Source organism: Scyliorhinus canicula, chromosome 5 (genome assembly GCF_902713615.1).
Source record: "Scyliorhinus canicula chromosome 5, sScyCan1.1, whole genome shotgun sequence".
Taxonomy (NCBI): domain Eukaryota; kingdom Metazoa; phylum Chordata; class Chondrichthyes; order Carcharhiniformes; family Scyliorhinidae; genus Scyliorhinus; species Scyliorhinus canicula.
The window spans coordinates 131,474,445-131,488,163 of NC_052150.1; the positions used below are offsets into that span (position 1 = coordinate 131,474,445).

General features: G+C 47.0%; 1 protein-coding gene across 2 annotated transcripts in view; it reads right to left on the reverse strand.

The window, feature by feature from the left end:
* epb41l4b (erythrocyte membrane protein band 4.1 like 4B) overlaps window positions 1–13,719 on the reverse strand; it is a 506,687-nt gene that overhangs the window by 318,621 nt on the left and 174,347 nt on the right. The window lies entirely within an intron of this gene.

The window sequence follows — 13,719 nt, forward strand, 5'->3', positions numbered from 1 at the left end:
TATATATCTTGATGTACTGACAGATTGAGACTGGAGACTCATTCACACTGATGGGGTTTCAATTGGGGAACTGAGCTATACAATGAGATCAGGGAGATCAATGGGCAGAAGGTTTTTTTTCTGAAATAAAGCTTCAACCAAATGGACGAAACAGCAATTTGGAAAATAGGGATTTACTACAAAGAACAAACAAAAGTACAGCTCAGGAACATGCCCTTCGGCCCTCCAAGCCTGCGCCGACCATGCTGCCCGTCTAAACTAAAATCATCCACACTTCCGGGGTCCATAGAACATAGAACATAGAACAGTACAGCACAGAACAGGCCCTTCGGCCCTCGATGTTGTGCCGAGCAATGATCACCCTACTTAAACCCACGTAACCCGTATACCCGTAACCCAACAATTAACCTTACACTACAGGCAATTTAGCATGGCCAATCCACCTAACCCGCACATCTTTGGACTGTGGGAGGAAACCGGAGCACCCGGAGGAAACCCACGCACACAGGGGGAGGACGTGCAGACTCCACACAGACAGTGACCCAGCCGGGAACCGAACCTGGGACCCTGGAGCTGTGAAGCATTGATGCTAACCACCATGCTACCGTGAGGCCCCTTAGATGCCTCTTAAACGTCACTATCGTCCCTGCTTCCACCACCTCCTCCGGCAGCGAGTTCCAGGTACCCTCTGTGTAAAGATTTGCCTCGTACATCTCCTCTAAACCTTGCCCCTCGCACCTTAAACCTGTAAATCTAAATTTACTCAAGTAAAGATATTTAAAATTTCCACGAGGTTTTCTTTTGAAAACCACATTCACTGGGACAGCAGGCAATCCCTCCAACTTGATGCTGATTGTGAATAGTCTATACAACAGCTTGCCCTACCTCTAGTCAACACACTATAGTCAGGAACGTTTCTTACGCAGACTTATTAGCGTCTCCATTCTCGACAAAATAAATTTGGGAAATTTTACATCAATATTTTATATACTTGTTCCAAAGCTGCATTGGGTGTGAGAGTGGGGTGGAAGAGGGGATGATCCTGAAGAAATTTATCAGTTAACTTTTCTACAGGCAGGTAGTAGAAGCTCACTGGATGCCTTATGCAATGAATTATGGGCGGAATTCTCCGCTCCCCACGTGGCGTGGGAAAATCATGGGAAGGCCTCCCGACATTTTTTACGCCCCCCCCGCGATTCTCCCCCCTCTCTCGGAAAAATCGCCGCTCGCCGCTCTTCACGGCGAACTGCGATTCTCCGAGCCCGATGGGCCGAGCGGCCGGCCTTTCACGCCCGTTTCACCACGGCAGCAACCAAACCTGGTCACTGCATTCGTGAAACAGGCGGCGGATGCCCGTTTGGGGCATCCAGGGGCCCGATTGGGACGGGGCCACCACGACTGTGCTCCGGAGGGGACAGGCCCGCGATCGGTGCCCACCGATCGTCGGGCCTGCGTCCAAAACAGACGCACTCTTTCCCCTCCGCCGCCCGGCAAGATCAAGCCGCCACGTCTTGCCGGGCGGCGGTGGAGAAAGACGGCACCGCGCATGCGCGGGTTCGCGTCGTCTGCGCGCTGATGTCATCCGCGGTTTCCTGCGCATGCGCGGATGACATCTGCGAAGCGCCGTTCGGGTGTCATTTCCGGCGGCCGAAGTCGCGGCCGGGAACGACGGGGGCCCACTCCTAGCCCCCCAGGTGGGGGTGAATTAGGTGCGGGGAGCGGGCCCCGAGGTCGTCGTGAACCTCGGCCGAGTTCACGACGGCCTCCACGATTTTTGGAGCCGGCGGAGAATACCGCCCTATATGTTTGGTGTGCATATTAGGTTTTCAATATTGAGTTTGAATATCCCATTGGTTTTCAAAAATAATATTGGCCGGGATTCTCCAACCTGGCGCCGGGTCGGAGAATCCCAGGGGAAGGCACGAATCCTGCCCCGCCGTCGACGGTCCTATTCTCTGGCACCGTTTTTGGGGGCCGGCGAGATTCCCGCCACGCCATTTGGGGGCCGTTGACAGCGTGTTCCCCCCCTCCCCTCCGGCGATTCTCCGGGCCCCAATGGGCCGAGTGGCCGTCAGTTTTGGCCAGTTCCACCGACGTGAATTACTCACCTCACGCACGTCGGGACCTGGGGTGGGGGGGGGGGGGGGGGGGGGTCCGACCCAGGGGGTGCTCCCACGGTGGCCTGGCCCGCAATCGGGACCTACCGATCCTGCGGCCAGGCTGTTTCCATGGGGCTTTCTTTCCTCCGCACCGGGCCCCTGTAGGGCTGTGCAATATTTCCCAGGGGCTGGTGCAGAGAAGAGAACCCATGCACAGAAATACGCCGGCCGTTCCGCGCATGCGCGAACTTACGCCAACTGGAGCAGCGGGATCCCTCCGGGGGGCCGTTGACGTCGGAGCCATTGGCGCCAGTTTTCCCACCAACATAGCCCCATTTTCAGAGAATCCCGACCATTGTTTCAGAGATCACTGTGCTAACATCTACATCCCTTCCGCACTTCATTCATTCCACGTTCAGTTCCAAATATTGTCCTGCACCTTAGATTGGTTAATGGTATTTGATATAGATAATACATTGTAGAAAGGAAGAACTGTTGAACTGGGTATTTTAACAATAAATAATACAAGCAGTCAGCAACATATTACACACTGTCAATGGAGTCTAAACTTCTTTGTAGTTGGAGGACTGGGCTGAATATTCAGCAGTCAAATTGAAAGTTTGAAATAAGGATAAAGAGGCAGAGAGAGACAATGAAAGATGGGAATTATGATGGAATTGAAGAAAACAGTAGAGAAAAATGAAGATGCATTTTTAGTCATCTTTGAGGAACTAAGAATACTACTGTGGTTACCCAAAATGCAATTAAAACAGAAAATGCTGGAAATACTCAGTGGTCAGACAGCTTCTGTGGAAAAAGTTAATCGGCTGGATTCTCCGGTCATGGACGCCAAAATCGCATTCAGCGAGCGGCTGGAGAATCCAAGTTTGCAACGAAATCGGGGGCGGCGCCGCTTTCGCAATGCTCCGCCCCCTCCAAAGCAGCATATTCGCAGATTCAGTCCAGTGTTGCACTGTCGGCGGGGGGGGTGGGGAATCTGTGGGGGGAGGGGCATTACTTGGGGCTCGGTGCATTGTGGGGGGGGGGGAAGGGAAGGGGTGGTCCCCAGCGGGCGAGCTGGCTGAAGCGGAGGATTATTTTGCGGGCTGGGTCCGCGAGCATCCGCTGCCATGTAGCACAGCGCGGCTGTTGCAGGCTGCCGCCGTTCGCATGTGCAGCCACGGACCCGGCAATTCTCCGGCGCATATCGGCAAAACAGGGAATCGGTGCCCGTTTTGCAGCAGTTTTTCAGGCGTAAAATGCCACCAATCGCACGCCGGAGCGAAGACATATCGGAGAATCCAGCCCAATATTTCAGGAGTATGACATTTCATCGGAACCAGTCATCACCCTGAAACGTTAACTCAATTTCTCTGCCCGCTTGATTGATACCCCTTTCACAAGCATTCACTCCCTCCATCATCACCAACACACAAGGGCAGCAGTGTGTATCATCCACAAGATGCACTGCAGCAACTCACCAAGGCTCATTAAACACCACCTTTCAAAACCAACTAATGCTACTATCTAGAAGGACAAGGCCAGTCGATACCTGGAACACAACCACCTGGAGGTTTCCCTTCAAGCCATTCACCATCCAGACTTGGAAATCCCTTCACTGTTGCTCGGGCATAATCCTGGAATTCCCTCTCTAACAGCGCTGAGGGTGCACCTGCACCTCAGGGGCTGCAGAGGCTCAAGAAGGCAGCTCACCACCACTTCCACAAGGGCAACTAGTGTTGGGCAATAAATGATGGCATTGCCAGCGGCGCCCACATCCCGTAAATGAATTTTAAAAATGCTGCCTGACCTGTTGAATATTTCCAGAATTTTATTTTTATTTCAGATTGCGTCATTTCATAGAATTTACAGTGCAGAAGAAGGCCATTCGGCCCATCGAGTCTGCACCGGCTCTTGGAAAGAGCACCCCACCCAAGGTTAACACCTCCACCCTATCCCCATAACCCAGTAACCCCACCCAACACTAAGGGCAATTTTGGACACTAAGGGCAATTTATCATGGCCAATTCACCTAACCTGCACATCTTTGGACTGTGGGAGGAAACCGGAGCACCCGGAGGAAACCCAAGCACACACAGGGAGGATGTGCAGACTCCGCACAGACATCTATGATATTTGCTTTTGTTCTAATAATGCAACATTAGAAACACCTTCAGCACACCAGACAGATAATTCATTGGATAGGACATTGCTGCCTGGGTGAAGGTTAGCATAAAAGGCTCTCGAGATCCTCTCAAAATTTTCTAACTACCTTACAAACTGCAGTCACAATCTAGAAGCTAATAATGATAAGCTTATTTTTAAATGTATACTGTTTAAAGACCCAAGAAAGCCACAAAATATCATAGTTAAACAGTTCGGGAAATGTTTCTCGAAGAATTATGAATCATCCTCCTAGACAGCAAACTAGCAGCAGGAATCTATGACTATCCACAGATCACTCAAACCCATCTATATTTTTCCTTACTCTTTTTCCAATTTGATCACAATTCCCTTCTATCTTCATCTCCTTATCCTTGTTTCAAACTTTCAATTTGGCTCCTGAATATTCAGCTCAGTTCTCTGTGACCAAGAGGCACAGATTCAGACTCTGGGTTCACTTCAAGGGTTCACTTCATGCCCTCTCTGATCTGTCCTTTAATGTCGCAGATTAAATTCTATTGCTATTGCTGGAGGCAAAGTTAACTCTATCCTTGTAGCAAGGCAAATGATGCCTTACATTCCCTGTGTGGTTTTCAGTGATGTTACACCTCCCAATTCTCAAATGGGGGTCTTCCCTGGCTGGGAGGAGCAGCTACAGCTAAGTTACTCAGAGGCCGAAGACAGAGTAAAACAAAGTTTGAAATAACATTATGTTGGTTCCTGGATTGGGACCAGTACCATTAATGTGACTCTCGACTGACTCTTATTGACATCTCTGCCCTAGAAATATGACCAAAAAGGTGTTCTAAATTCAAGAGTCAGTAGCTTAAGACCTAGGTTGGTTTAGCTCACTCAGCTAAATCGCTGGCTTTTAAAGCAGACCAAGCAGGCCAGCAGCACGGATCGATTCCCGTACCAGCCTCCCCGGACAGGCGCCGGAATGTGGCGACTAGGGGCTTTTCACAGTAACTTCATTGAAGCCTACTCGTGACAATAAGCGATTTTCATTTCATTTTTCATTTTCAGGTAGCACAGTGGTTAGAACTGTTGCTTTACCGCACCGGGTCCCAGGTTCAATTCCCAGCTTGGGTCACTGTCTGTGCGGAGTCTGCACGTTTGCCCCGTGTCTGCGTGGGTTTCCTCCGGGTGCTCCGGTTTCCTCCCACAAGTCCCAAAAAACGTGCTGTTAGGTAATTTGGGCATTCTGAATTCTCCCTCAGTGTACCCGAACAGGCGCCGGAATATGGCGACTAGGGGCTTTTCACAGTAACTTCATGTAATGTAAGCCCACTTGTGACAATTAAAGATTATCACATATGATTTTATCTGGTGCTATGTCTTTTCGTCCGACGTCATTTCGTCCAACGACACTTCGTCCACGTCTTTTGGTCCAACGTCTTTTTGTCCGATGATTTTTTTCGTCAAAGACTTTTTGTGACTTGTTACGTTTTTTTGTCGGATGTTTTTTTTGTCAAAGACTTTTTGTAACTTGACTTTTTGTAACTTGTAGCACTCCACTCCACTCCACTCCCCACATTAACTTTTTGTAAATAGAAATCTTCTCTAATGCACATAGCAAGGTATAATATGCAATAAAGGATTTTTATTACCGGTCTCTTTCCTTTAACGAGCCTCGTTAAAGGATAGTTATTATCGTTCTTTTTCCTTTAACGAGCCTCGTTAAAGGATAGATATTATCGTTCTCTTTCTTAATTCGCCCATCCCGAAATGGCAAAGTTCATTGTGTCAACGAAGAGTAAACGGAAAGTAGCTGATGGAAATAACTATATCTACGATTTTCATTCGAGCAGTTCAAACCTAGGAAAAGAATACTGGAGATGTGAGAAAAGGAAGGCTATGTACAGTGCGGATTCACATGGTAACGGAAAACAATGAGCCGAAAATTATTTATTTCTCTAATGAGCACCTTCATCCAGCTGATGTTGATTCGTTTAATGCTAGAAAAGCAGTTGCAGAAATAAAGCATGAAGCAGTGGAAAACATAGCAGCAAGTTCGCGTAGCATACTAGCGGCCAAGTTTACGCAGCTATCAGAAAATACCTGTTCTCAACTCCCTAGGTTGCCCGGCGTCTCAAGGACTATTCAAAGGTGCCGACAAAAAAATTCTGGATTGCCCGCTAATCCAGCGGCTAGACACGGTTTTGAAATACCCGACAAATATTGTAAACTTGACAATGGCGAACAGTTTCTGAGATACGATTTGGGCGCCGAGGATCAACAGCGCTTACTAGTATTCGCATCAGAAAGTGCTCTTCAGGATTTAGCATCATATCGTCATTGGGCATGTGATGGAACATTCAAGATTGTGCCACAACAGTGGTTTCAACTGTTCTGCATTCATGTACAAGTTAAAGGAAGCAGTTTTCCACGGGTCTTTGCATTACTGCCGAATAAAAGAAAGCAAACATACAAATTATTCTTTGACCAATTGAAAATTATGCAACCTAATGCAGATCCGATTGATATCATGGCAGATTTCGAAGTTGCAGTTCACAAGGCAATTAATTCATCATTCCTTAATTCATCTGTCGTGGCATGTTTGTTTCATTTGAGCCAATCTGTGTTTCGAAAAATTACCGATTTAGGCCTCAAAGAAAAATACAATACAGACTCTGAATTCGGTCTTAAAATTCGATGTTTTTCAGCATTAGCTTTCCTCCCCGTTGAAGATGTCGAAGAGGCTTATGAAGATTTGATAGACGATGAAGAAATACCTGCTGAATTCATCGTTTACTTCGACTTGACTTACATAGGCATTGTGAGAGGACGTGGTGCCAGACGAAGGAGAGAAACACCTACATTCCCGACAGCTGTATGGAATGTTAATCAGCGTGTTCTACAAGATCTACCGAGAACAAATAATGCTGCTGAGGGGTTTCATTCTGCGATAAAGCGTTCGGCGGGTGGAGCTCATTTGAATATCTGGAGGTTAATCAAAACTCTGAAGGAAGAGGAAGGGTTGATAATAGGCAAAAAGGCTCAAATTCTTCGGGGAGATCAGCCGACTTCATGTACGCGATATAAAAAAATAACTGAACGCCTCAAAAGATTGGTCGTTGAATATGATTATACAACAAAAATTGATTTCTTGAGGAATGTTGCTTACAATTTACATCAATTTTAAGTAATTTCGGGAATTTTAAGTAATTAGTAAACTTTTAGATTTTTTAACTGCATTTTTCAACTTGCATTTTATCAATTAAATTTAGATTTTTTAACTGCATTTTTAGATTTTTAAACTGCATTTTTCAACTTTCATTTTACTTGCATTTTATCAATTAATTTTAGATTTTTTAACTGCATTTTTAGATTTTTAAACTGCATTTTTCAACTTGCATTTTATCAATTACTTGCATTTTAGCAATTAAATTCACTTGCTGTATTGTACTTGCATTTTATCAATTAAATGGTTTTATACGGAGCTAATTTGTAATTGGATAATTGGACGAAATGACGTTGGACCAAAAGACGGGCGGACAAAAAGACGTTGGACCAAAAGACGTGGACGAAGTGTCGTTGGACGAAGTGACGTCGGACGAAAAGACGCGACACGTTTTATCTACCTACCAGGGTGCCTTTCAGCTGCTGTTTACCCCAAGAAAATAAATTGCTGACTGTTGCCAATAATAGCTGAAATCTGTTAGTCACTATTACATAAACTACTTCTTAGTATCTTCTTCAGGTCTGCTTGGCACATCATTACCATTCAGGCAGTGTTTCATATGCCTGCTTGATGTATTTGGGGAGGAAATGAGGATCCCCTTCTTCTGGAGCAGCACCAAAGAAGGAATACCGGCCACACTGTAACATTCTGGGCCAGATTCTCCGTTTCTAAGTCTAAGTGCCAACATGAACGGAGAGTCTGTGGAACTTCAAGTCAGAAAAATCAGTGCCACACCTGCACCGATCCAGCTACTGGTGAGGGGCTCGCACTGGCGCCACGTGGAACACCACCGAAACATACAAAAAATGGTGTGGGAATGCTGGGTCCGTGATGGACACCCGCAGGGCTGTCAAGATGCAGTCACACCTGAACTATACACCCCACACAACCACTCTGATCGTGTACGAAAAGATGGGACAGGTTGTGCTGGAACGCCCATACAGGTGATGGGTCGGCTAGGGCCAGGGGGTCACCTACATGACCAAGGCACCAGAGTTACAGCGGGCTGTCAGCTGCATACGCAGCTGTATGGCTGCCTTGCCGGCTGCAGTAATAGTGTTGCGTACACACCCACCCCAACCCCACAGTCCTCCACCTGACCACCCCCCACTACTTAACCAGCGATGGCAGAAGGCCCGGCAGTGACACGGCTGTCGGCGAAGTAAGGCAGTGCTGGACACTGTCTGTACGCCCTCTCTCTCTCTTTCAGCAGCCACCACGCCAGGTTCACGATTTCCGAGAGCACACAGTGGACAGCACTGTTGGGAATTTGCCCCAACGGGGCGGAGAATCGCGGGTGGGCCAACTAATGATATGCGAACGGTATTGCAACTACATGCGGCGTGCATTGCATTGATGCCATTTGAGGAGGCGGAGCATCGCGATTTGGCGTCAAGCCGGCACCTGCCACGTCGGCAGCTATTATCCACCCAATCACACGCCCTGATTTTGTCGTCGGCCAACGGAGAATCCCATCCTCTGACTTTGGTTTCTCGGGTGTCATTCTCTCAGGACTAGTAACATCAACCATTCTTCCACTATTACTTTGCACAGAGAAGTCCAGTCAATTCCTTCCAGGGACATTGCCAAACAACAAAAACAGAAATCACTGGACAATCTCAGCAGCTCTGACAGCATCTGTGAAGAGAAAAGGGAGCTAGCGTTTCGAGTCTGGATGATTCTTTGTCACATCTAGAGAGAACTAGAAATGGGGTCAGATTTATACTGTAGTGGGGGGAGGAGGTGTGGAGATTTTCAGCATCTGTAATATTTTGCTTTTAACATAGCCAAATAATCTTTGCTCTCACCCCAAAGTACCTGCACACCAGCCCACCGCCATTACCCTCACTAAATTGTTCTTGCTTCCTTGCTTTTTAAAAAAATGTATTTTATTTCAAACAAATGTAAAAAAAAAAATAGCCTCCAACCCAGCCTCTGCATTTGCCCCGAGCTAAGCCTCACCTCCAGCCAATGCGGAAATCACGTTATCTGCTTACTCCCGCCCCCCACACCCTCATTAACACCGCTCGACTCACCACAAAGAAATCAATTCTCAAATACATCTTAGACACGTGTGAGAAGGAGTCCTCCCCCCCCCCCCCCCCCCCCCCCCCCCCCGAAGTTCTTAACCGCCACGGATCAACCATTCCCTTATATTCCATAAACCCTCCCAACTCCTTTACCATCGAGGATTTTGTTCAACAAAATGGCCACACCTCCACCACTTTGAGTCAAACCCCAAGTTAAATACTTGTCCCATCCATCTCTTCCTCAACCTAACCTGATCCTTCACCCAGAGGTGTGTCTCCTATAAAAAGATTACCTTCGCCTTCAAACTCCTCGGCTGTGCAAAAATCCAAGACTTCTTAATCGGCCCACGGACGTTCCACGTTGCAATTCTTATCGGGCGCTTACCCCTCCACTCCCCTCTACCTTCCACCATCATCCCCCTCCAGCTTTACCTCCACTAATACCACCCTAAACTGGGCCCATCCAAGATGGCCCCCTCTCCGCCCATGACCACTCTCAGTCTCCAACTGTGCCATGTCCGATACCCCCCTCCCCACCCCTCACTTCTCTCGCTCCACTTCCTCCCTTTGGTCACCTCTCAGGGCCTGCTCCCCCACCTCACCTCCATTCACCTGCATTAGCTGCCAGCATGACAACTCCCATTCGAAGATCTCCTTACAAACCCCTCCTCCCACCAGCCCCATTTAGCATGTGCAAATGGCCCCCCATATCACCCGAATGCCCCTCAGCCGGCAGCCCCACCCAACAGGCCCATCAATACACAATGCTTTCTCGTAAAGAAAAAACGCCCAAATTCGCAAATCGCCCCTTCCAAAAAGAAAAACACCACAAATGGCAAAGGGGGAGGGGGTGTGATTCCCCCTCTTACAAACTTATAACTCCCCAAAGGAATAAAAACCCACCCTCCGGCGGCATACAATAGCCACAACATCCAACCTTTGCAGATTTAGCTCCACCATCTCACACCAACTCTCAGTTCTCCCCCAGTTTTCTCAGATCTCTCCCACAGTGGACTAAACAGCTAGCTTGTAATGCAGAACAAGGCCAGCAGTGCGGGTTCAATTCCCGTACCCGCCTCCCCGAACAGGCGCCAGAATGTGGCGACTAGGTGCTTTTCACAGTAACTCGATTGAAGCCTACTTGTGACAATAAGCGATTATTATTATTATAGTTTATGGTCCCTTATAAAGTCATTGGCCTCTTCTGGTGTTTGAAAATAATACTCCCGGCCTTCAAATGTGACCCACACTTTTGCCAGGTACAACACCCCAAACCCAATCTTCCTTCGGTACAACACCGCCCTGGCCATGTTGAATCCAGCAAGCCTCTTTGCCAGCTCCGCGCCAATGTCCTGATATATTCGGACATGATGCCCCTCCCATTCACAGTCTCACTGCTCCCTGCCCTATCGTAGGATCTTCTCCTTTTCCACAAATTTGTGCAACCGCACAATCACTGCCCATGGCAGCTACTCCACTCTCGGCCTCTGCCTTAAAGACCTGTGGGCCCCGTCCACCTGGTCTTGTCCAGCACCTTCCCCTCCACCAACCCGGCCAGGAACTCTCACATACTTTGTGGATCTCGTTCCTTCCACACACTCTAGCAGACTCACAATTCGCAGGTTCTGCTGCCTGGACCTGTTCTCCTGCTCCTCCACCTTCACTCTCAGGTGACTTGCATAGGTCCCCCAGGACCATCGTCCCCAAGGACACAATCCGATCACTCTGGTCAGACACCACCTTCTCCACCTCACGTAGTGTCGCCCCTTGTGCCCCAAGGTACTTTTCTACATGGTCCATCGACCCTCACTGCTCCCTCAATAGCCTTTGACCTGTCCCCATGCATCTCCTTCGTTTTCTATCAAAATTTGTGTTTGATGAAGGGCATCAACCGCTCCATCTGGGGCTTTCCCACTGACAATGACCCTTCCCCCTCTGCCATTCTCTCAATTGTTGCTGCGCCACTGGTCCTCTCCAATTCCTTAGCCAGGTCTTCGGAACTGTTTTTTGTCAGGTCTGATAGCCAATCTTTGGGGAGAACCTCTCCCTCTACACCTTCTGCACCACCTTCCTGCTGGAGCTACCCCACTAATGGGTATAAAGTGCCCAAACCTATGCCTTCGAGCAGGAGCTGCCCTGAGTGTGACCACTCACTCCATCGCAACCACCGGAAGCCCTGTTCTTGCTTCCTTGCTGACATGCAGTGAGCATTGTCACAGTTCTTTCTATGACAATCTGCAGGGTTTGACATGGGTTCTCAAAAAGCATTCTTTGTGAAGCAGCCCCGCCAGATCCTCACCAGCAGAAAGAGTTGATAGTCTGGGTCATGCTACTAATTAGAGGGAGGTGTGAAGGCTGTCCAATGCATTAAAACACGATTGTTCCAGAATAAATTACTTTAGCTTCAATTGCTGAATCAGAGTGCACTTTTTCTACATATCTTAGGTTTGTTCCCTATAATACAACTGTAGGAATATTAGGAATCATTACAACTTAATGTAGGACACGTTAACATTCCACTAGACTGCCATTGTAACTGCTGTTTTTCTTACATCACATGGATAGACATTGGGTTTCATCTCTTAAAGAAAGTTAAACTGAATTGCAAAATGTGATTTTGAATGCAAATCCTGAAATGCAATGGAAGAAAATTTAATGCATTTTCATTGTATTTATTCCCTCTGGCATACACAATGAGGCTTTTCTGTGAGTCCAGATATCTATTTGAATAATAGAGCACCTGCTCCCCACAGGAAACAGTTCGGGCTCTCTTATCTCGGCAGTCAATTTTACAATCTTTATTGTGGAGATGCCGGTGTTGGACTGGGGTGAGGAAGGAGCAGTGCTCCGGAAGCTAGTGTTTGAAACAAACATGTTGGACTTTAACCTAGTGTAAGACTTCTTACTGTGCACAACCTTTATTGACATAAATAAATGGTTTCAAGTGATTTTGAAATCTCAAAGGGCTTAGATGATTGACCCTTTTATTAGCTTGACCAGATTTTTTTCAAGCATAGGGGTAAGTGATCAAAGGATTACATTTTGTCAAAGCTTTCCTTGAAAAAGCATCCCAATTTGCACTGTGGTATTCATTGTTCCCAGAAAGCATACCCTGGGTCAATAAGCATGGAAGTGCCATAGGGGCATGATGAAGACTTTATGAAGTTATCATTTAAAACATCCCGTCATGCAGACTAGTTTAAGACTCCTCTTAAGGGGCAGTTAACCCTTCTAAGGGGCCTGAAGATATGAAACTTCTGGAGCGGTAGAACGTATCTGTCTCCACATTGCAGTGAGCCAGGTCGGGAATACCAGATGAGGCCTCTGACAGGAAGCTGCCCACACCTTTTAAAAGCACTCCCAAAAATCAAAAATCCCGGGAATGGAGTTGGGAACCGGGGAATCAGGACCTAACCGTCATCTTTAAACGGCTCCCATGTCAACCCGACTCAGCGAAAATCCAGGCCGTTAACTCAGTTTCTTCCTCCACAGGTGCTGCCCAACCTCCAGAGTCCTTCAAGTATTTTCTATTTTTACTTCAGATTTCCAACAACCGCAGTATTTTGTTTCTTGTAAAAATTAATTTAACTTGATTGATCACTTGACTTTGTCACGGTTTTTATTTGCGGCTGTTTTTCAATTGTCCAGCATTTGTTTAAGTCATGAGGGTTTCTTTAAGTTGTTCACCAGCATTTGAATTCTGTCAATGGGCCTTTTTTGAGGGTATTATTTCAGAGATCACAAAGAAGCATCAAAATAAACCACAACTTATGATAACGAAGAATATTATGAATCTTGTCAAAAAGAAAAAGGAAGCATTCGTAAGATCTAAAAGGCTCAGGACAGATGAAGCCCTTGGAAGAGTATATGCAAGTAGCAAGGAACTTAAAGGTAGCAGTTAGGATGGCTAAAAGGGTCATAAAATGTCATTGCTAAACAAGATTAAGGAAAATCCTAAGGCATTTTATACATATGTAAAGAGTAAGAGGGTTGCCAGAGAAAGGGTTGGTCCATTCAAGGATATTGGAGGGAATCTATGAATGGAACTAGAAGAAATGGGAGAGATACTAAATGAATACTTTGCTTCAGCATGCACCAAAGAGAAGGACTTTGTGGATGCGGAGTATAGGGTAGAGTGTGTAGATATTCTGAGTCGTGTTGATATTAATAAAGAGGAAGTGTTGGGCATCTGAAAAAGCATTAAAATAGATACGTTCCCAGGGCCTGATGGAATCTACCCCAG